Raw genomic sequence first — 23,856 nt, 5'->3', positions numbered from 1 at the left:
GCATTAAACCTATAACTAGCATGCATTTGACATAAACCATATAATATACTAGTTAGGGAAACATACCTTTTATGTGGCTTGAAGTCTTGGTGTATTTGGCCTTAAGAGCTTAGCACCAATAGTATGAAATGCCTCAAATGGAATCACTACACACCTAGGACAAAGGTGGCTCTTGAGAGAGAATTCCATGCACCAAAACACCTCCATATTTCTCTAAGAAAAGAAGTGGTGATTTTGGTTATGGAGTAACCTATTTATATGTAGGATTCCAAGGGTCATGGGTATAACCCATAATCCATACCCATGGGTTTTATGATCCATGGTTCATGTGGCCCAACTCTTTATGTATCCATACATAAACTTGGTCCAACATGGATCATAAGCCCAACACATATAAATATAACTAATTATCATAATTAGTCCCCATATATTTAATTAGTCTCTTTTGATCACTAAATTAATTCCAAGTTAATTCTTGATCGATACTAATTAAAACATATGATTTCATATTAATATATTATAACTTATAATATATTAATAAACCATAAATAACCTTCTCTCAAAAGTCCATCCTAACAAATTGTCCTGATGATATGCAACCCAAATGGACCATACTACTCTCGTGTCAAGTACATACCAATAATAGTTATGGGCTTAGACATCTAATCCAATAGTCTCCCACTTGGATAAGTCTAAAACTATTATTGCAAGTACGACTTCATAACCCGACTAGCAATCGTAGCTCTTAAAGCCGCTGTAGAACTCTGAACAAATCAATGACGCGTCCATTGGATAAGGGATCATATATTACTCCATTCTAGATATCATACGGACTGAGACATGGATTATAATCATTCTCTCTGTCTATTTGTTGTTTCCTGATTTTCGATTTATGATGACTGACTGATTGAACAAATCAAATCAGTCCTGGCTTGGCCAAGCACTCACATGTGTCATCGCAAAATCATCGAGGGGCCCACATATATCGCTTTTATCCCGAAGGTAAAAGGAATGGATAAATTTCAACTCATATGGCTTGTTCTACTACTTGTTGAATCATACACAAAGACACGTTTTATAACATCAAGTTACCAAATGCGTTTTCGTGCAATCAATGTATAACCAACTCATAGTAACAACTCATATCTCTAGGTTTGAAGAATATAAGATATTATCGTCTCATGATCACTCGTGATAAAATCCATGAAGTGATTCAAATGAGCGCTGGTTGAATCCAATACTCAGAACTTATGAGCACTCATGAGTGTTGTAGCACCACTTTGTCCACCAACTTGGACCTCTACAAACCAACCCATGACAGTCTTGATTCATATCTACTTCCAACATATGACCGACCGTGGATGGTTTGAATAACTTAATCATTCAGGAAGAGCGACTTAGTTATTCTGGAAGTCAAAACATGCAAAGTGAAACACAAGAATAAATGAATCAAATATGGTATCAAACCCTATGAATATAAATAAACACTTTTATTTATCACCATACTGATTACTCATTATTCATTGTTTCGGTTTTATCAACTTTATACTTGAATTAAAAACACTAGTTGTCCCATGCTCTAAGCATGTACACTATGTTTTTCTTAAACAATAGCTTTGCCATACACCAAGTATGCACTCTATGTTTGTTACTTTGTGAAATAAACCAATTGAACATAATATCAATGATTCTAATTTCACACTCCCAAATCCTTATCGAAAAATGTGAGAATTTCAAATTCCTATCATTTATCGAAATCTGTTTAGATTTTGAACTTATATGCACTGACCCTCCTGTAATGAATATGTACAAAGTCACAAAGACTTGTCAACAGTCATTATAAGGTATTCTAATGGAGATCAACTCCATGGAAACTAAGTCTCATATTCAAAGTACATTGCTTTGGACATGCTTCTTGCATTAAGTTTACTAATCTTACACCGATAACTTCCACCTATGGAGACAACTCCATATTCTCATTTTGACTATCACTTCCGAATAAGAGAAGCCTCTTTTCAAAATATGTCAATATGGTCCTTCCAAAATTAGCACTATACTTCCAACTGTCCCTGAGCAACCAATCTTTGGTAAACCTCAGATTGTCCTCGACAATTGCTTAATCATTTTAGTCATATCCAATTCTAGACCTTTTCCCTTCTTAATGCCTCTAGGCATTTGGAAAAATTTAGAAATGACAAATATTATAGCACATGCAATCGATCCTGTACCCAAAGCAAATGGTACACGATTCATGATGTCTCCCATAAAGACATGATTCTAGACCAGTCTTTTGCTACAATATTTTTATTTGCTATGTTTTCAAAATTTGACTATGAAGAGGGATGCCGTAATCATAATCGAATTTTGAGAACGCAATATATAGAATTTCCTTAAGTTGAACCAATCCAACATGAAATTCATATATATATTCTTGACTAAAGATGATTAAGGTCTCAATCTAAGCCTTTAGAACTGAAATGAAGTATATCCTCTCCCTTAATTATAGCAAAACAACTTTTTCAATCCCTGTAGCCTCACGAATTGAAACTTTTGTTTTCTATAACTAACATTGATAACTTGCAACACTAACAATAATTATCATGCTCCCACTAACATGATGATTATTAGCATAACACTTATGCTCCCACTAGCTTTGACATGTACTCAGAAATCAGCTGGACTTCTAGAAATCAATACTTTATTGACTTTCTTACCAAAGTTCAGATTTCTGATACGAGATGCTTTGATAAAACTTTATCAAAATCATACACCTTTCCTTAGATAGCATGCATGTGTGTCTAAACAATTTCAGAACTATGAAAAGGGATGTCGTAATCATAGTCTCAATTGTTTAGACCATTTGCCATCTGCTTCAAATCTACTTGGTGGAAGTGTTTCCTCACCATCATTTTCATGAATCGGAGAGAAACCTGATGACCCTTAGATTTTATGGTATATGTGTTCTTATAGATGTGAATCGTCAAAACCATAGTCACAAGACAAGGATAATGACAAATCCAAACTCATATGGACTGAACTTATGCAATCTTAAGTTCTTGCCACCTGGCAGTACAGGGCCTGCCATTGTTTCCTAGTTGTTATGCAACCAATTGAGAACTTTCAGAACTCCTATGCAAAGCCAACTTTAACTGGAATGGGCACAGAATATGTCAACACGATAGGTTATAAACCTCAAGTCGTGTGCTAGTGAAGAACCTCAGGTTTTATTCTTGATTAGTTCTTGAAATTATTTTTAGGATCTTTAAGACTCCCACTATCCTCTTGACATATAAGACTATCTTGCCAAATATTCAAGAGATAGTGCGGATTCTTTATCAAGACAAACACTTCACACAATTGGCCTTAGTTGGTCTTTGTTTTATCCAAAACATCACAACTTACCAATTTCAAATGTACAAGAGTAGGACACTTTTACTCTTACATTTGACAAGTGTTTTAAACCTTTCTTTAAGATATGTCACTCAAGTTACAATCTTGGAGTATGACTCTAAGAATTGTTTTGGAACGAAGTATGACTCATCTTCCTGATCTAACCATTTCAACAATTCATGACTCCTCTTCTTAGTCATAAGAATGCACTAAGATGACCTTTAGAGGACTAATTGTGATATGATTTCTAAATCATTAAGATGATCACAAACATGATACTAAAGTACTCTCCCATCTTTTCAGATTTGAGAAACTTTTATCTTTCTGCCTAATTTGATTCTTCCCATTCGTTATGTCATACATTGAGACTTTTCCAATGTTTCAGAATTATACTTAAACTTGTAAGTATAACCATATTTACTAAACTTTAGTAAATCAAATAGTCTTAACGAGCTTTGTGGTGGACATGACCAGTGCACAAGAATGTGTACTCGATCCCTTTAGTCCTTCACTTGACTCACACATCCATGTGAACAAGTAATTAGTCTTGATTTTCCAATGCTTGAAAGTTCTCATTCATCATACTATTCAACTTGCATGATTCCAAGTTTCGGTCCAATTGAAACTTGGGTGATGAGGAACTTTCCTGATTTGGTAAATTTAGACACTACCACAAATGAAAGAATCAAATCCATTTTCCAATATTGCTGTCAGTGGAATCATATAAGCAACAATTTTCCACAAATGCCATTGTAAGGATATTTCAAATAAATAAAATTAAACAATTTTCTTTTATTTTAAAACTTTGCGGAAAAACTTATCCTTACAATCCACATGGAAAATTGTTGTTATCTATTCCTTAGCAATATATCATAACTTCTTAAGCAACTGCTCAAAATTCTGATGCGATCGAAATCCACCTTCGCGATCAGAATCAGCGTATACATCCTTTAAGATTTCTCTCTATTCTTTGATTCTTAAAACATCAACATGTGACCCAGTCACATCATGTAATGAGGATCTCAGAATAAAACTTAACAGAGTTAGAGAATGGGCTCTACCTGATTTTAGATGTCAAACTTATTGACTTTAACATCCTTAGGTAAATTTGGCAGCTTTGCAATCAACGCCCCTTCCTTTGGCAAAATAAACATATGGACCCTTTGGTAATGGGACTATCTCAGACTTAGCCTTTCTTTTTACCATTTGGTTAACCGGGTTGACTATGGCCAATCCCTTTCCATTGGGAAGAGAATGCTTTTTCTGGATTTCCAGTGTCACCATTGTCAATGTCCATAAAGTTTTTGGGAAGTTGATCTTCTAATCAAATTTGCTTTACTATCGTTCCAAATCATTGCTGATTCAGCAGCACCAAGCAAATAGATATGATCATTAAGGTTCATGTCATAGTCTGTTTCATAGTAGTCCCAAAGGAACTCATTATGTGACTTAGAAAGTGATTAAACATCCAACTTTCTCAAGACTTTGACACCCAACTCTCCCGGCTTGTCAATATGTGACTTCATCTCTAAGATGTGATCACACATAGACCTTGCTTGCCATTAGGGCTTGAGTGACCTTGAACTTGTGGGTTAGGGAGAATAATTGGAGGAGGTGGAGGAAGAGAAGTATGACTTCCATGAGCCAAACTTGGGAAGTCATATTCATTAGGAAAGCTTGGTTTGGGAAGATCATTGTTGTCTTAACCAGACATCAACAATGGGAGAAATTCACGTAAAGTTGATTTAAGTCCTTAATATAACACCCAATATGATATATTAAGGCTAGGACCCAACAAACTATTTTATAACTTGGAAGAGGGATGTCGTAATCCAAGCTATAAAATATTTGATGGTAGGTGAATGACGATTCACCAATTTCCACCAAGATAAACGAAATGTATTATTAGGTTTTAATTGGTTTTGAAACTCCTAGATTCTTTTGAGATCCATTGAACTTTTCAATGGTATGTTTCAATCTCGAGTGTGCCCTTCAGGTTTTGTGACTGGGATGCCGAGGATCACAAAACAAGGTGTGAAGTAACCATGCAAATATACTTGGTACCCTTAATATTTACCCCTCAATCAATATGCCGGTTAACCACACACGCTCCAACGATACTATGATAAACATTAAGTTACCCTTTGCCTACCTTGTTAAGTCTAGGTTAGTGTGCCGGTTAACCACACACGCTCCACTAACAGCTTAAACAAAGCGCAAAGTGTAATTTCATGGATTAGCACCTTATTCACATTTTCCTAAGTAACTAAGATTGGGAATTTATAAAAAGTTTAGTTACTTAGTATTTATCATTAATACTTTTAATGAAGGGAGAATTATAGTCCTTGTCCTACCTGTTCGGCTAACGACCCTCCATCAGTCAAGGAAGCGGTGGGTGAGAGTGGACACCCATTAAACTGCCATTTTATAGGCAGTACCCTTATACCCCCCTTATAGACCGGCTTCGTGAATGAGGCCTACTAATGGTAAGACGACTTGCTCTTATACATATAATATATTAAACTTTTAATATTATAATAGTATAAGGGTGTATTTTAGACATTTAAAATACTTGGTGGTTTAATCTATTAATTAAACTATACTGTTAATTTAATTAAATTTAAACCATGTCATTATGGAATTATTAATTCTCTTTTAATTAAACACTTTAATTATCTATTAATAAAGTCCATAAGAGTTAATTGAATTATTCAATAAAACATCATAATTCCAATTATTAAATTCAAAATTAAAACCATTTAATTAATTGTTTAAGTTATGAACCCAAGAGTTTTAGAATTCTATTCTTTTTTTTATCATAAAAAAAACTTTTTCCAAATTCCAAAACTTGAGGGCAAGTTTTGTAACTCTTGAAAACTTTTGGATTCCATAACTTATGGAGTTGAATACTTGTTTTATGATGAAACTTTTCATGTTCCATAACTTAAGAACAAGTTATGGAATTCTTTAAAACATTAAGACCAAGTTTTGTAACTCCACAAAAAACTTTGAATCAATTTTTTTTAAAAACCTTTTCATATCCATAACTTATGGAGGTTTCAAAAAACTCTTTAGATCAAACTTTTGAAACTAATAAAATAATCATATCATTTTATCTTTTACTAAATTTGACCTAATTCAACTCATATAGCAAGTGATTCAAATTTTACAAATAATTAGTTTTTCACAAAAACAAGTAATTATCTTAAAATTTGACAAACGTCATGTTTTTTTTCTTTTTTTCCAACTTTGAAAATAAAAGATTTGCATCAATATAACAGAAAACAACCCATGGCTCTGATACCACTGTTGGGTTTTAGTATACTACAACATCCTATGGTGCACATACAACCCTAAATACCTTGGATCTATGTTTTCTCTATTATACATGCAAATGGTTTCCAAGGCATTAAACCTATAACTAGCATGCATTTGACATAAACCATATAATATACTAGTTAGGGAAACATACCTTTTATGTGGCTTGAAGTCTTGATGTATTTGGCCTTAAGAGTTTAGCACCAATAGTATGAAATGCCTCAAATGGAATCACAACACACCTAGGACAAAGTTGGCTCTTGAGAGAGAATTCCATGCACCAAAACACCTCCATATTTCTCTAAGAAAAGAAGTGGTGATTTTGGCTATGGAGTAACCTATTTATATGTAGGATTCCAAGGGTCATGGGTATAACCCATAATCCATACCCATGGGTTTTATGATCCATGGTTCATGTGGCCCAACTCTTTATGTATCCATACATAAACTTGGTCCAACATGGATCATAAGCCCAACACATATAAATATAACTAATTATCATAATTAGTCCCCATAGATTTAATTAGTCTCTTTTGATCACTAAATTAATTTCAAATTAATTCTTGATCGATACTAATTAAAACATATGATTTCATGTTAATATATTATAACTTATAATATATTAATAAACCATAAATAACCTTCTCTCAAAAGTCCATCCTAACAAATTGTCCTGATGATATGCAACCCAAATGGACCATGCTACTCTCGGGTTAAGTACATACCAATTATAGTTATGGGCTTAGACATCTAATCCAACAGAAAGGTCATGATCTTGTTGGCTAAATGGATGACCATGCGGACCGGTCTTGGTTCGGGGAAATCGAGCTTCTTGAAGAACGAGTAAGGAATCAAATTAACACTTTCTGCCGAGTCGGCTAGAGCATGATTAGTTGCTAGGTTCCCGAATTGGCATGGTAAAGTTATGCTTCCAGGATCACCCATCTTGTTTGGTAACATGTTAAGCATTGTAGCAGCGCAAGTCTTATTCAGCACCACCTTGGATAATCCTTCCATTTTTTTTCGGTTTGTTAAGAGGTCCTTCAGAAAGTTAGCATATTTTGTCATTTTAGCTAAGGCTTCAAAGAATGGTATGTTGATTTTAAGGGATTTTATATGCTCTAAGAACTTTCGGTAATCTTCAACATTATTTTCTTGTATTTCTGTACTTGGAAAGGGCAGCAGTGGGCGGTATGGCTTAACGGGTTCAACAATTTTCTTTTCAGGCTCTTGCCACGTCGTGGTGACTGTTCAGTTTCCTTGGTTTGACTTTCTTCTCGAATTTCCTACTCTACATATGGGTTTCTTCTGTTGATGGGAGTCAAATGAGTAATTATTTTCCCGCTTCTTGTTGTTACATCTTGAATGTGGGCTCCTTTCGGGTTTTGTTTGATATTTCCTGGAAGTCCTCCCAGTGATCTTTCATTCATTTGCCTAGCTATTTGCGCAAGTTGTTTTTTAATATTCAAGATTGAAGCTTGCTGATTTCTTAGAAGAGTTTGATGCTCCCTCATCATAGTTTGTTGCTCTCTAATTGTTTCTTCTATTTCCTCGTGTCTTTTTTCGGATGCAGCAACAAAACGGCTAAGCATTGACTCGAATTCGGGTTTCTTATCGGGAGCTGGTTCCTCTCGTTGGTAAAAGCCTCTTTCTCTTTGTTCATATTTCTCTTCCTTGGCTTTCTTGTACTCATCATAAGGTAACCACTTCTTCTTGGGCTTTCTCCAATCTTCATCGAATCGATCACCGCTCGAGTAGAGAGCTTGAACCTTTCGGTTTCCATTCTCATCAAGATCATAGTCCTTTGTCAAATGTGGTCTGTTACAATTTTTGCACGCAACTCTTATTGAATGGATTGTTTGATCCATCTTATTTATCCTTCTATCCATGTTTTGCAACATTGCCAAGACCGTTGACATGTCTTCCAAAGCAACATTCTCTGATCCCCTTGTTACATCATTCCTTGGGTTATGATACTCTCTAGAGTGTTTAGAGAATTCTTCAATGAGCTCTTTGATTTCCGTGAGATTTTTCTTGGTTAAGGGGCCTTGAGAATCAAGGAGTTTCCTAGTTCTGACATTCACCCCATCATAAAAGATAGAAACCTCTTGTTGCACATTGAGATCATTTTGGGGGCAATTATGAAGCAGACCCATGTAGCGCTCCCATGCTTCAAACAACGACTCCCCCATTTGTTGTTAAAATTTATCAATGGCCTATTTGAGCTTAGAAACCTTGGATGGTTGGCAAAATTGTTCCAAAAACTCTTTACACATTTTTGCCCATGTAGTGATCGCGCCTGGTGGAAGTGCCTTTAGCCAATCCTTTGCAGCTCCCTGGTGGAAGTGCCTTTAGCCAATTCCATGTAGTGATCGCCCTTGGATGGTCGGCATAAGCCGCGGTTCGTTGTCATCAAAAATTCTCTTTTTGTGTGCCTCCATGGAAATGTCAACAATGTTCGCCATGATGTTATCGAGTTCGCTTTCTTGAGTGCTACCTTTTTCTGATTCGTTATCGTTTTCTTCCTTTTCTGATTCGTATATGCTTTCGTCTTTTGGTGATTTGCTGGATTCTGCTACTTGCTTTCCCTTCTTCTTAAAAACCGATTTTAGGGTGTTGAACGGTGACTTCTTAGGTGTGTTTGAATCTTCTTTGGGTTTATCCGTGTTTTTACGAAAAGCGGACTCCGGGTCTTCAAGTAGTGGAATCAGAGGAGTGTTGGATCCTCTGGTCATATACTACTGCAAAGAAACAAATGAAACGCGTAAAAAGAATAAAAACGAAAAATAAAGGTTTACTGTTGCGACACCACGACGTGGTGATAATTATCACGACGTGGTGAGTAAACACGAAGAAAAGCCTAAAACAAAAATTTAAAAGCAAAGAAGTAGAAAAATTCCTAAAAGTAACATATTCAGATTAAACAAATATGGACCGTTTCCCGGTAATGGCGCCAAAAACTTGACGCGAAAAATAATATGCACTAGTTAATCCTACTAACGTGACTAATTATTTCCTAAGGAAGTGTACCTTATTGAAGATAGTATAGCACACTAGACATGTATCGAACACAGGAAACAGTGTTTTAGCTAATTTTTTATCGCCTACTAATTAATTACTAATAAAATGTAAAAGGGTTTTTTCTCTAGTTTTGCAAGACTAGAAACTTGATTTACCAAACTAACTAACTATCAACAAATTAAGGTAACGAAAAAACTAAGCAAGGAACACAAAGATTAATTAACCAACGTAATTAAGCTACTTTCGTTTAGCTTCAGATTTATTTGTTATTATGGTTGATTCATGGAAGTGCAATGTATTATAGTTTTATTGGTTACTGATTCCTATAATGACAAAATTCGCGTTCACTCCTTTAATCCTTTAGCAAACAAGCTCATTCATACGGTGATCAGGCTGGCAAACTAACTAGTTTACTAGTTTTCAGTTCGAGTTGATTAGACTTATAAGTCGTTGATCAAATTGGTCGTTTGAATCAATTCTATATATGATTTGTCGTCATATATTAGCTCCTACACTTTTTACCCACTTTCCTACTTAACCCTAGGTTTCGTTCAAAACTCTAGTCCTACAATTTTGTTGGTCGCAAGATTATATGATTCAAATTTAACTAAGAAAGATGGTCATACAAACTTAATTAAATTCAAAAATAAGTAGAGAGAAGCAGTTATCAAAAGTATGTGAGGTTCTTTAATAAGCTAGATCAACAAATAACAAATAAAAACTAAATCCAATCCATAAATCAACTCATAATTTAGGAAATAATCCTAGGCTAAACAAAAGTTATAAGGTTTAGGCCATGATTTCAGCAACTAAAGATATAAAAATGAAAATCAATAGCATAGTCATTATTAAACTAAAGAGAAAATCGTAATGAGAAGTTTTATTGCCTTAATGCATTCAATTTCAATGCTTCAATTAGTATCTTCACTCCCAAGCCTTAGTTCTGCATTTTGGTCTTCGAAATTCGTCAGAAACTTCAGCCAAAAAGTCCATCATTCGTAGAAGAATGAGTTATATTTATACTTTTCCCGAAATCACGGCACCACGACGTGTTAAGGCCACCACGTCGTGGTCTTCATGGTTATCCTGTATTCCACAAGTCTTCGAAACCAATCGAGAAGCTTCAAAACACCACATCGTGGTAGGGTCACCACGACGTGTTTAATATATATTTTTTTCATTTTAAAAGTCTCTAATCAAATTTCTTAGCTTCCAGCTTCCTACTTCCAAGTATGCCTTTTACCCCTACAACACAATTCATAAGAAATTAAGTACAATTTGTTCTAATAAGGGCATAAGAGTAATAAAAATATTAAGATATTATGTATAATTGAGTTCATAAATATGCACATATAAAGCACCAAATTCTGGGAGAGGGTATTGTTGGTCCCATGGTACGCTGCAGATGAGGATATGACAAAGATGAGATATCATGATATGCTGAGGAATGATATATGGGAGTTCGTGAGCTTTTTGGGGTGCAATACCATGAATGATATGATCAAGAAGGCTCGTGAGTGGGAGATTGAGTTGGAGCTCTGGACAAAGCGGAAGCTGGAGCAGGTTCTGACAGTAGTGGCTAAGAGGCCTAAGACCTCCGATGCCCGTACCAGAGGCCAGCAAGGCTAGGGCCATTGAGCCAAGTTTGGCAAGTCGCACAGTGGAGCTTGCCGATCAGTAGGTTCAGGATCTTTTAGTTGTGGCCATTTGGTCCACTTGAGCAAGGATTTCTCAAGAGGGCTCTGATTTGCTTCCATTTCAATCTGACCGGCCAACAAGGTTAGGGCCATTGAGCCAAGAGGGCTCTGATTTGCTTCCATGCGCCTGCGCTGGCCACTTTGAGGATTATTGACGAACGCTAGGGCAAGGCGGAGGCTCCTATCATGAAGAGCTGGGATTTTCAGCTAACCACTGACGAGGTGCGTGCAGTGCCATATGTAGATACTGGTACGTGTTTTATCTCTATCCTATATTGCTATCTTTGTTCATGCTTATGTTTATTGTCATCTTGTATAAGGACCTTTTTGGTCAATGGTTTGTCTGCTCATGTTTTGTTTGATTGAGCTACCCGATCCTTCGTATCTCTTGCACTTAGCAAGAATTTTCGAGATGCTCTGGGGACTCCAGAATCCCTTCTAGAGGTGGAGATAACAGATGACCGTATCCTATGTGCTTTAAGAATTTTCCGTGGGTGTGTCCTGAACATGTTTAGCGAGAGGTTCTTTATTGATTTGGCGTCGATCCCCTTGAGAGGATCGAAGGTTATCATCAGGACGGATTGGTTGGGATCCAATGAAGTCGTGATTGCTTACGCTTCGAGGCAGTTGAAGCCTCACGAGGCGAACTACCCCACACATGATTTGGTGTTGGGGGCCGTGGTTTTTTCCCTCAAGATCTAGATACATTATCTCTATGGGGTTCAATATGCGATCTACACTGACCACAAGAGTTTGATGTATTTCATGGATCAGTTGAATCTGAATATGTGCCAGCTGAGATGGTTGGATGTGCTAAACGATTACGATTGCAAGATCATATACCACCCTGGGAAGGCCAATGTGGTAGCCGATGCCTTGAGCTGCAAGGCTGTGTATTCTTCTATCCAGGATATTTGTTTGAGGATGACTGTCAACTCGCCTTATTGGATTTGATCAAGGAAGCTCAGATTGAGGGTTTAAAAAGGAGAACCGGAAGGACGAGCGGATCAGGGGGCATATTCCCTTGTTTTTCAGGGACAGCTGAGGATTGTTGACTTAGTGCGGTAGAGTTTGGGTCCCGTATTAGGTGGGTTGAGACAGACAGTTATTGATGGAGGCACATAAGTCAAAGTTTTCTATCCATCTAGGGCCCACAAAGATGTATAGGGATTTGAGGTTATGTTATTAGTGGCCATATATGTAAATGGAGATAGCTTGGTTTGTTGAGTGATTCCTTACTTGTAGGAAAGTCAGGGCCGAGCATCAGACACCCCACAATATGAAGCCTTTACCCATACCCATGTGTAAGTGGGAGGAGATCACTATAGATTTCATCATAAATTTTCCAAAGACGACACGTGGTGTTGATTCTATCTAGGTCATTTTCGACAGACTGACCAAGAGTGCGCATTTCATTCTGATTACCGAGATCATATCCACAAAGAAGTTAGGTGGCATTTATGTCTGGGAGGTGGTAGTTAGGCATGGGGCTCTAGCTTTGATGGTCTCGGACTGGGATGTTCGTTTCACCTCCTGGTTTTGGAGGAAGTTCCATGAGGAGTTTGGTACTCAGTTGCATTTCAGTACAATATACAACCCTCAGACCGATGGCCACAGTGAGCGGACGATCCAGATGCTCGAGGATATTCTCCAGGCTTGTGTGCTGGACTTTGGAGGAAGTTGGGACACTTATCTTCTACTGGATGAGTTCTCCAACAACAAAATTTATCATTCCAGTATTGACCATTAGCCATTCGATATGTTGTATGGGAGAAGGTGTAGGACCTGTTGGGTTTTTGGTATAATACAACATCCTATGGTGCACATACAACCCTAAATACCTTGGATCTATGTTTTCTCTATTATACATGCAAATATGAAGTTTCCAAGGTATTAGCCTATACTAGCATACAAATATCATATACCACACAAGAATCTAGTTAGGATAACATACCTTATGGTGGAGCTTGAAGTCTTGATGTATCTAGACTTAAGAGCTTAGCCCCAATAGTGTGGAAGCCTCAAGTGGAATCACAACACACCATGGACAAAGGATGAACTTGAGAGAGAATCTCCATGCACCCAAAAACACCCATGAACTCCAAGAACTTTATGTGTAACCACAAGTGGCGTTTTTAGGTCATGATGCATGTATTTATATGTGTGGTATTTCAAGAGTCATGGGTATAACCCAAATCCATACCCATAGGTTTTATGATCCATGGTTCATGTGGCCCAACTCTTTATGTATCCATACATAAACTTGGTCCAACATGGATCATAAGCCCAACACATATAAATATAACTAATTAACATAATTAGTCCCCATAGATTTAATTAGTGTCTTTTGATCACTAAATTAATTCCAAATTAATTCTTGATCAATACTAATTAAAACATATGATTTCATATTAATATATTATAACTTATAATATATTAATAAACCATAAATAACCTTCTCTCAAAAGTCCATCCTAACAAATTGTCCTGATGATATGCAACCCAAATGGATCATCCTACTCTCGGGTCAAGTACATACCAATAATAGTTATGGACTTAGACATCAAATCCAACAGTCTCCCACTTGGATAAGTCTAAAACTATTATTACAAGTACGACTTCATAACCCGACTAGCAATCGTAGCTCTTAAAGCTGTTGTCGAACTCTGAACAAATCAAATGACACGTCCATTAGATAAAGGATCATATATTCCTCCATTCTCGATATCATATGGACTGAGACATGGATTATAATCATTCTCTCTGTCCATTTGTTGTTTCCCGATTTCCGATTTATGACGACTGACTAATTGAACAAATCAAAGCAGTCCAGGCTTGGCCAAGCACTTAGGGGTGTCATCACTAAATCATCGAGGGGCCCACAAATATCGCTTTTATCCCGAAGGTAAAAGGAATGGATAAAATTCTACTCATATGGCTTGTTCTACTACTTGTTGAATCATACACAAATGCACGTTTTATAACATCGAGTTACCAATGCGTTTTCGTGCAATCAATGTATAACCAACTGATAGTAACAACTCATATCTCTAGGTTTGAAGAATATAAGATATTATCCCTCATGATCACTCGTGATAAAATCCATGAAGTGATTCAAATGAGCATGGGTTGAATCCAATACTCAGAACTTATGAGTACTCATGAGTGTTGTAGCAACTCTTGCTGTGTCCAACATCTTAGACATCTACAAGCCAACTCATAACAGTCTTGATTCATATCTACTTCCAACATATGACCGACTGTGGATGGTTTGAATAACTTAGTCATCCGGGAAGAATGACCTAGTTTATTCTGGAAGTCAAAACATGCAAAGTGAAACACAAGAATAATACTAATCCTATATGGCCCCAACAGCTTGAGTGTAAATAAAAACACCTTTTATCTAAGCACCATATTGATTACTCATTATTTATGTTTCGATTAATCAACTTAATACTTGAATAAAAACAATAGTCATGCCATGCTCCAAGCATGCACAATATGTTTGTCCAAACAATAGATATGCCATACTCCAAGTATGGACACTATGTTTCTCTATAGTCCTTACTTTGTGAAATAGATAAATTGAACATGATTCCAATGATGCTCATATCACAATACCAATACTTATTGTAAATGTAAGAATGCCAAACTCTTGCCATTACACTATACTTCCAATTGTCCATGAGCAACCAATCTTTGGTAGACCTCAGATTGTCCTCGACAATTGCTTAATCATTTTAGTCATATGGGACACGAGTCATGCTACAAAATTTTAATTTGCCGTGTTCTCACAATTCGAACTATGAAGAGATATGTCGTAATCATAATCGAATTTTGAGGACGCAACATAAATAGAATTTCCTTATGTTGAACCATTCCAACATAACATTCATATATATCATTGACTAAATTTGATTAAAATCTCAATCTAAGCTTTTAGAATTGAAATGAAGTATATCCTCTCCCTTAATTACAGCAAAACAACTTTTCAAAACGAATCAAAATTTTTCTTTGCTATAATTAACATTGCTAACTTGCAACACTTAGCATAATAATCATGCTCCCACTAGCACAATGATTATTATCTTACTAGCATAACACTTATGCTCCCACTAGCTTTGACATGTACCCAGAAATCAACTGGACTTCTAAAAATCAATACTTTATTGACTTCCTTACCAAAGTTCAGATTTCTGATACGAGATTGCTTTGACAAGACTTTATCAAAATCATACACCTTATCTTAGATAGCTCACAGGTGTGTCTAAATAATTTCAGAACTATGAAAAGGGATGTTGTAATCATAGTCTCAATTGTTTAGACCTTTTTCATTTCTCATAAGTCCATGTTAGTGTGCCGGTTAACCACGCACGCTCTACTAACGACTTTGAGAATGCAAATATCACAATTGCTACCTACTTAAAAACTACTTAGTGAAAATGTTTCGTCACCATCATTTTCATGAATCAGAGGGAAACCTTATGACACTTAGATTTTTATGGTGTATGTGTTCCTATCCATGTGAATTTGTCAAAACCATAATCACAAGACTAGGTTAGTGACAAATCCTAACTCATATGGACTGAACTTGTGCAATCTTAACTTCTTTCCACTTGGTAGCACAAGACCTACCATTGCTTCCAAGTAGTTATGCAAACAACTGAGAACATGTAGAACTCAAATGCATAGCCAACTTTAACTGGAATGGGCACAAAAATAAGAATATGTCAACACGATAGGTTATATATGTTGGATTAATGTCTAAGTCCATAACTATAATTGGTAAGACTTGACCCGACCCGGCATGGTCCATTTGGGTTGCATGGCATCATGCATTTGGATAGACTATAATGAGAGAAATAACACTTAAGGTTGGTTAATATATTATAAGTTCTAATTGATGGGTTTTGAGCATTCTAACACTTCCTAAGTGTACATGCAACCCTAATAACCTTGGATCTATGTTTGTCTAATAATCATGCAAAGTTGAATTCCAAGGTTATATTCCTATCTAGCATACATGGGGAACATTTTTAACTTGAATGAAAGATAGAATAACTTACCTTGTTGTTGATTATGATCCTTGAAACATTGTGAGCCTAGCACCCCAAGTGTGATGCCTCAAATGCTTCACACAACACCAAATGCAAAGGAGTAAACTTTGAGAGAATCTTACACTTGCAAAATCGGCTCTAGCCCTCTTGTTTCTTATGTGTGTCCGATTTTGGTGGAGAATGGGTTTCTTATATAGTGTTGACACATCTAAGGTTACACCATGTAAACCCTAATGTGTCATGACTCTTCATTTCCATGACCCATGGGTTTGTAACTCCCATGGAGCATCCTATGGGTGGAACCCAACTTGATAATCCATGGAGCCTCTTAGCCCACTATATAAGATATGGAATATTTACATAATCTACCCATATATTTAATTAGTTATCTTTTGATCACTTAATTAATTCTAAATTAATTCTTGATCAAACTAATTAAATAATATTATTAATATATTAGAACTTATAATATATTAATAAACCATAAGTGTTATTTCTCTCATTTTAGTTTATCCAATTGCATGGTGCCATGCAACCCAAATGGACCATGCCGGGTCGGGTGAAGTACATACCAGAAATAGTTATGGACTTAGACACCTTATCCAACAATCTCCCACTTGGATAAGTCTAATAACTATAATTGCAATACTTCAGGAACCGATCGGCAATCGTAGCTCTTTCAAGGTCTCTCGGAACAGAGAAGATGATGATACGCCATTTAAGATAAGTGATCATATAATCCTCTGTTCTAGATATCAGCCGGACAAATACATGGAACAATGTCTTACTTATTGTCCAGCAGTTTGTTTCCCGATTTCCGATTTGTTTGACAAAGAACTTAATTGAACACATCAACTTAGTTCTGACCGGGCCCGATACATAGATCAAAACAAAATCATCGAGGGGCCCAGATATGAGCTTCTAATCTAAGAAGGAACAGATAAACTTCGACTCATATGTTTGTTCTACCACTCATTGAATTATACACAAAAATCACGTTTTATAACATCGAGTTACCAATGCGTTAACGTACAATCAATTCATAACCAACTCATAAGTAACAAATCATATCTCTAGGTTTGAAGACTTATATGATGTTACCGTCTCACGATCACTCGAGATAAATTCCATGAAGTGATTCTAGTGAGCGTGGGTTGAGTCCAATGCTCAGAACTTATGAGCACTCATGAGTGTTGTAGCCATGTCCAACAACTTAGACCTCTGCAACCAATCATGACAGTCTTGATTCATACCTACTTCCGACATATGACCGACTATGGAGGTTCGAATAATATGATATACCAAACATAATTATTTTGGAAGTCAAAACATGCAAAAGAAATATAGTAAACGATCGACAAGAGATAGCAACACTTTACTCATAAATAAAACACCTTTTATTCATCATCTAATGTCAATTACACTTTACAAATTTCAAGGTTATCTAACTACTAAATCTAATATCATCCTTCAGCCCTATGCTCCGAGCATGCTGGAGATGCTTAACCCGAGTCAGTCCCTTCGTGAGGGGATCTGCTGGATTCTCATCCGATGATACCCTCTTTGCCACGAGGAGTCCTTCTTCTATTCGATGTCTGATGAAATGGTATTTTCTGTCGATGTGTCTGGATCTCCCGTGATCCCTTGGTTCCTTGGCTAAGGCAACTGCACTTTCACTATCACAGAAAATTTCCATTGGCTCTTTAATAGCTGGTAGAACTCCAAGGTCTCCAATGAAGTTCTTCAGCCATATCGCCTCCTTTGCTGCCTCGCTAGCTGCTATATACTCTGATTCGCAAGTTGAATCAGCCACTGTCTCTTGCTTGGAACTCTTCCAAGAAATTGCTCCTCCATTTAAGGTAAAGACCCAGCCTGACTGAGAACGGAAAATATCCCTATTAGTCTGAAAGCTAGCATCACTATACCCTACAACTCTCAAGTCTTCACTACCACTGAGGGTAAGGACCCAGTCCTTAGTCCTCCAGTGTGCGTTGCCAGGGTTCCCCTGATACCTGCTAACCGTGCTCAAAGCAAAGGCTACATCAGGTCGAGTACACGTCATAGCATACATGATCGATCCTACAGCCGAAGCATAAGGTATTCGACTCATTTCTGCTATCTCAGCCTCAGTACTAGGGCTTTGTGTCTTACTCAATCTGGCGTTACTCTGGATGGGTAACTCTCCTTTCTTGGAGTCCTGCATGCCGAATCTCTTCAGCACCTTATCCAAGTAGGTACTCTGACTAAGTCCTATTAGTCTTTTACTCCGGTCTCTCAAGATCCTTATCCCTAGAATATAGGCAGCTTCTCCTAGGTCCTTCATAGAGAAACACTTCCCAAGCCAGGACTTAACTTCCTGCAGATTTGGGATGTCATTTCCTATGAGTAGTATGTTATCCACATACAATACCAAAAAGCTAACTATACTCCCACTAGCCTTGACATATACACAAGATTCATCTTCACTCCTAGAAAAGCCAAATTCCTTCACTTTCTCATCAAAGCAAAGATTCCATCTACGAGGTGCTTGCTTTAACCCATAAATGGATTTCTCAAGCTTACACACTCTATTAGGGTACTCTGTGTTGACAAAACCCTCTGGCTGACTCATGTAAACATCCTCAGCCAACTTTCCATTAAGGAAAGCGGTTTTGACATCCATTTGCCATATTTCATAGTCATGAAATGCGGCTATGGCTAACAGAACCCTAATAGACTTAATCTTGGCCACTGGAGAAAAGGTCTCATCATAATCAACTCCCGGAGTTTGCGAGAAACCCTTTGCAACCAGTCGTGCCTTATAAGTGTGTACATTACCATCCATGTCGGTCTTCTTCTTGAAGATCCATTTGCACCCTACAGTCTTACGACCTGGTACATTCTCAACCAAGTTCCAAACTTGATTGTCATACATGGACTGTATCTCGCTGTCCATTGCCTCTTTCCACTTGGCTGACTCAGGGCCTGCCATGGCTTCCGCGTAACTGTTAGGTTCATCCAGACCTATCAGTGTCTCATCACTGATTAGTGTATCACCTTCCGCAGTAATATGGAATCCATAGTAATGCTCAGGTGCATTCCTAACCCTTGTGGAACGCCTCAGAGGTACAGACTTGTCAATTGGCTCAACAGGAGTTTCCTCCTCAAGTTGCGTGCTAGGGTTTGAAGTTCCTTCACCACTTTACTCTTGAATTTCTTCAAGGTCAACTTGCCTCCCATTGTCTCCTTGGCTTATGAACTCTCTCTCTCGAAAGAAAGCCCTCTTAGCTACAAAGACCACATTCTCACTAGGTCTGTAGAAGAGGTAACCAAAGGATTTCTTTGGGTAGCCGATGAAAATACACCTCTCACTTCGAGGCTCGAGCTTATCATGAGTCTCGCGTCTCACGAAAGCCTCGCAACCCCAAATCTTAATGTGGTCTAGTTTGGGTACTTTGCCAGTCCACATCTCATGAGGAGTTTTGGCAACTTTCTTTGTGGGAACTAGATTAAGGATATGGGCGGCAGTCTCTAAGGCATACCCCCAAAATGAGATTGGTAGCGAATCTCGACTCATCATGGAACGAACCATATCCAACAAGGTTCGATTACGCCTCTCAGCTACACCATTCAACTGCGGTGTCCTGGGAGGTGTAAATTGTGAGACAATCCCACATTCCCTAAGATAGTCGAGGAACTCTGAACTAAGATACTCACCACCTCGATCGGACCGAAGCATCTTAATGTTCTTGCCCAATTGATTCTCGACTTCCTGTTTAAACTCTTTAAACCTCTCAAAAGTCTCTGACTTATGCTTGATTAAGTAGACATATCCATATCTACTGTAATCATCAGTAAAAGTCAAATAATAACGATTAGTATCCCTTGTGGCATGTTTGAAGGGCCCACACACATCCGTGTGTATAAGATCCAACAAACCTTCACCCCTCTCACAAGAACCTGTGAAGGGTGACTTTGTCATTTTTCCAAGTAAGCATGATTCGCAACTATCATCTGACTTTAGGTCAAATGACTCCAATACTCCATCCTTTTGGAGTTGGCCTATGCGTTTCTTGCTTATATGTCCAAGACGACAATGCCATAATGATGCTTTATCCAAGTTATTATCATTAACAGAATCAATACACAATACATTATTTCCTAAGTTATCAACCACAGATACAGTTTCATACACACCATCACAAGGTAATGCTTTAAAATAAAGAACATTATTAAAGAAAGCATTAATCGAACCAACTTCATTATCAAATGAAAAGGTGAAACCTTGTTTATACAATGCATGAAAGGAAATAATATTTCTTGCCATTTCTGGCGAATAACAACATTTATTTAAATCTAAACTAAACCCACTACTTAGCGATAAAGTATAAACTCCAATCTTGGTAACAGGTAAAGCTTTCCTATTCCCCATGATTAAGTTTATTCTTCCATGCTCCACATTCTCACTACTTCTTAGTCCCTGCAAATCAGAACAGATATGAATACCACAACCGGTATCAAGGACCCAAGAGTTAGAATGGGGTGAGTTATTAGATAAGATAGTGTAAATACCTGCATGGTTGGGTTTAACTTTCCCATCCTTCACATCTTGCTGGTACTTTGGGCAGTTCCGCTTCCAATGTGACTTTTCATGGCAATAGAAGCATTCAGCCTCTTTAGGGTCAGAAGAAGGAGTAACAAAACCTTTCTTGGTTCCACTTGAAGAAGAGCCATCAAGGGTCCTAGCCTTGGTACCCTTCGAAGAGATCTTCCTCTTCTTCCCTCTACCTTTCCCGATTGCCAAAACCGGGGCGGAGTTTGGAGTAGGAGTGTTAACAACCGACTTACCCTTAAGACCTGTTTCTACGGTCTTGAGGAGTCCCTAAAGTTTGCTGAGTGTGACCTCTTCCTTATTCATGTGATATGTCATGCGGAATTGATCATAGCACGATGGTAAGGAGTGTAAAATGATATCTATTGCAAGCTCCTCAGGGAAGTTCACATTAAGCTTCAGCAACCGATCCACATACCTTTGCATTTTCTGCATGTGGCTCGTGACGGATTCCCCATCCTTCATCATGGTTGTTATGATAGAGCATATGATTTCATACCTCTCTTGTCGTGCACTTTGATGGTATCTTTCCATCAGATCTTGGTGCATTTCAAAAAGGGTAGAAGTCCTCATAGGACTTTTGGAGTTCCGCTGTCATGGTGTCCAACATGATGCATGCCACTTTTGTAGCATCCCTTTCATGTGCCCGGAAGTCAGCGATCTCCTGGGGAGTTGCAGTGGTCTCATCAATCTCCTTAAGCTCCTTGTCAAGGACATATTCTTTGTCCTCGTAGCGGGTAATCATCCTGATGTTTCTGATCCATTCATTGAAGTTGGATCCATCAAAAGTGACTTTCCCACACAAGTTCATAAGGGTAAAGGAGCCATTAGGATTAGAGCCAGAAGCAGCATTGTTTGAAGACATCTGAAAGAAGAGAACAAGATTAGTTTAGATATTAAGAGAGTCCTTAATAAAACACCCAAATGTAATATTAAGGATAGGATCCAATCACAATATATAATAACTTATAAGAGGTATGCCGTAATCCAAGCTATAACATATTTGAAAGGTAGGTGAATGACGATTCACCAATTTCCCCCATGAAAAACGAAATATAAATATTAGGTTTTTAATTGGTTCTTAGAAATTCCTAGATTCTTTTGAGATTCAATGAACTTTTCAAAGTCATGTTTCAATCTCGAGTGTGCCCTCCAAGTTTTGTGACTGGGATACCGAGGATCACAAAACGAGGTGTGAAGTAACCATGCAAATCACTTGGTACCCTCAAGGTTTATCACTCAATCGATGTGCCGGTAAACCACACACGCTCCACCGATGCTATGGTAAACCTTAAGTCACCCTTTACCTACCTTGTTAAGTCCAAGTTAGTGTGCCGGTTAACCACACACGCTCCACCAACGACTTAAACAAAGTGTAAAGTGTAATTTCATGGATTAGCACCTTATTCACATTTTCCTAAAGTAACTAAGATTGGGAATTTAATAAAAGCATTTAGTTACTTTATAATATTCATCATACTTTTAATGAGAATTTATAAGTCCTTGTCTTACCCGTTCGGCTAACGACCCTCCACCGATCAAGGAAGCGGTGGGTGAGAGTGGACACCCATTAAGTTGCCAGTTTATAGGCAACAACCTTATACCCCCCTTATAGACCGGCTTCGTGAATTAGGCGTACTAGCGGTAAGACGACTTGACGTTATACATATATATATTAGTAACTTATAATATTATAAAGTATAAGGGTTGAATTTTAACTTTTAAAATTCTAAGGGTTGGAACTAAAGTTTTAATCAAGACTTTACATGTTCCAAAACTTGAGGGCAAGTTTTGTAAACTTCCAAAACTTTTCATTTCTTATAACTTTTGAATTAATTGAGTAATAAAAATGAAGACTCTTCATTTTTATAACTCTTGTGTTCTTTTAATGGCTTTAATAAAAGTGAGACTTTTGGTTTTCCATAACTTGAGGACAAGTTATGGACTCCATTAAAACACATTATGATCATGAATTAAACTACCATGAAGGTTACAAACAATTCCTATGATCATCTAATCTTCATAAGTTCAAGAACATGAATATGAACACTTTCAAGAATCAAAAATTACACTTAAAAAAAAACTTGTAATTTTAATAATTGCCATTGTAAATGGATTAGCATAAACATTACTCCATCTAAAACAAGCTTTAAAACATCAAAACAGTTTAGGGTAATGTTTCTAGTCCATTTCCAGCAACAAATGTGCAAACTTTCATACGAATAGAAAACAGAAAAACGATTTTTTTTTCAAGCTGTTTGCACACAAAAAAAAAAACAACAAACGAACCATGCTCTGATACCACTGATGGGTTTTGAGCATTCTAACACTTCCTAAGTGTACATGCAACCCTAATAACCTTGGATCTATGTTTGTCTAATAATCATGCAAAGTTGAATTACAAGGTTATATTCCTATCTAGCATACATGGGGAACATTTTTAACTTGAATGAAAGATAGAATAACTTACCTTGTTGTTGATTATGATCCTTGAAACCTTGTGAGCCTAGCACCCCAAGTGTGATGCCTCAAATGCTTCACACAACACCAAATGCAAAGGAGTAAACTTTGAGAGAATCTTACACTTGCAAAATCGGCTCTAGCCCTCTTGTTTCTTATGTGTGTCCGATTTTGGTGGAGAATGGGTTTCTTATATAGTGTTGACACATCTAGGGTTACACCATGTAAACCCTAATGTGTCATGACTCTTCATTTCCATGACCCATGGGTTTGTAACTCCCATGGAGCATCCATGGAGCATCCTATGGGTGGAACCCAACTT

The 23,856-nt window shown here is 37.3% G+C and overlaps 1 non-coding gene across 1 annotated transcript; it reads left to right on the top strand.

Moving 5' to 3' along the window:
• Nucleotides 1-8,829: 8,829 nt before the first annotated feature.
• On the top strand, nucleotides 8,830-8,936 carry LOC145167971 (small nucleolar RNA R71). Its single transcript, XR_013741569.1, has one exon. It is a non-coding gene; the product is annotated as a small nucleolar RNA R71 (small nucleolar RNA).
• The last annotated feature ends 14,920 nt before the right edge of the window (nucleotides 8,937-23,856 follow it).

Source organism: Lactuca virosa, chromosome 3 (genome assembly GCF_052849685.1).
Source record: "Lactuca virosa cultivar CGN04683 chromosome 3, Lactuca_virosa_CGN04683_v6, whole genome shotgun sequence".
Classification (NCBI taxonomy): Eukaryota; Viridiplantae; Streptophyta; class Magnoliopsida; order Asterales; family Asteraceae; genus Lactuca; species Lactuca virosa.
Note: the sequence above shows the minus strand (reverse complement) of the source record. Positions and strands in the feature narration are given on the sequence as shown.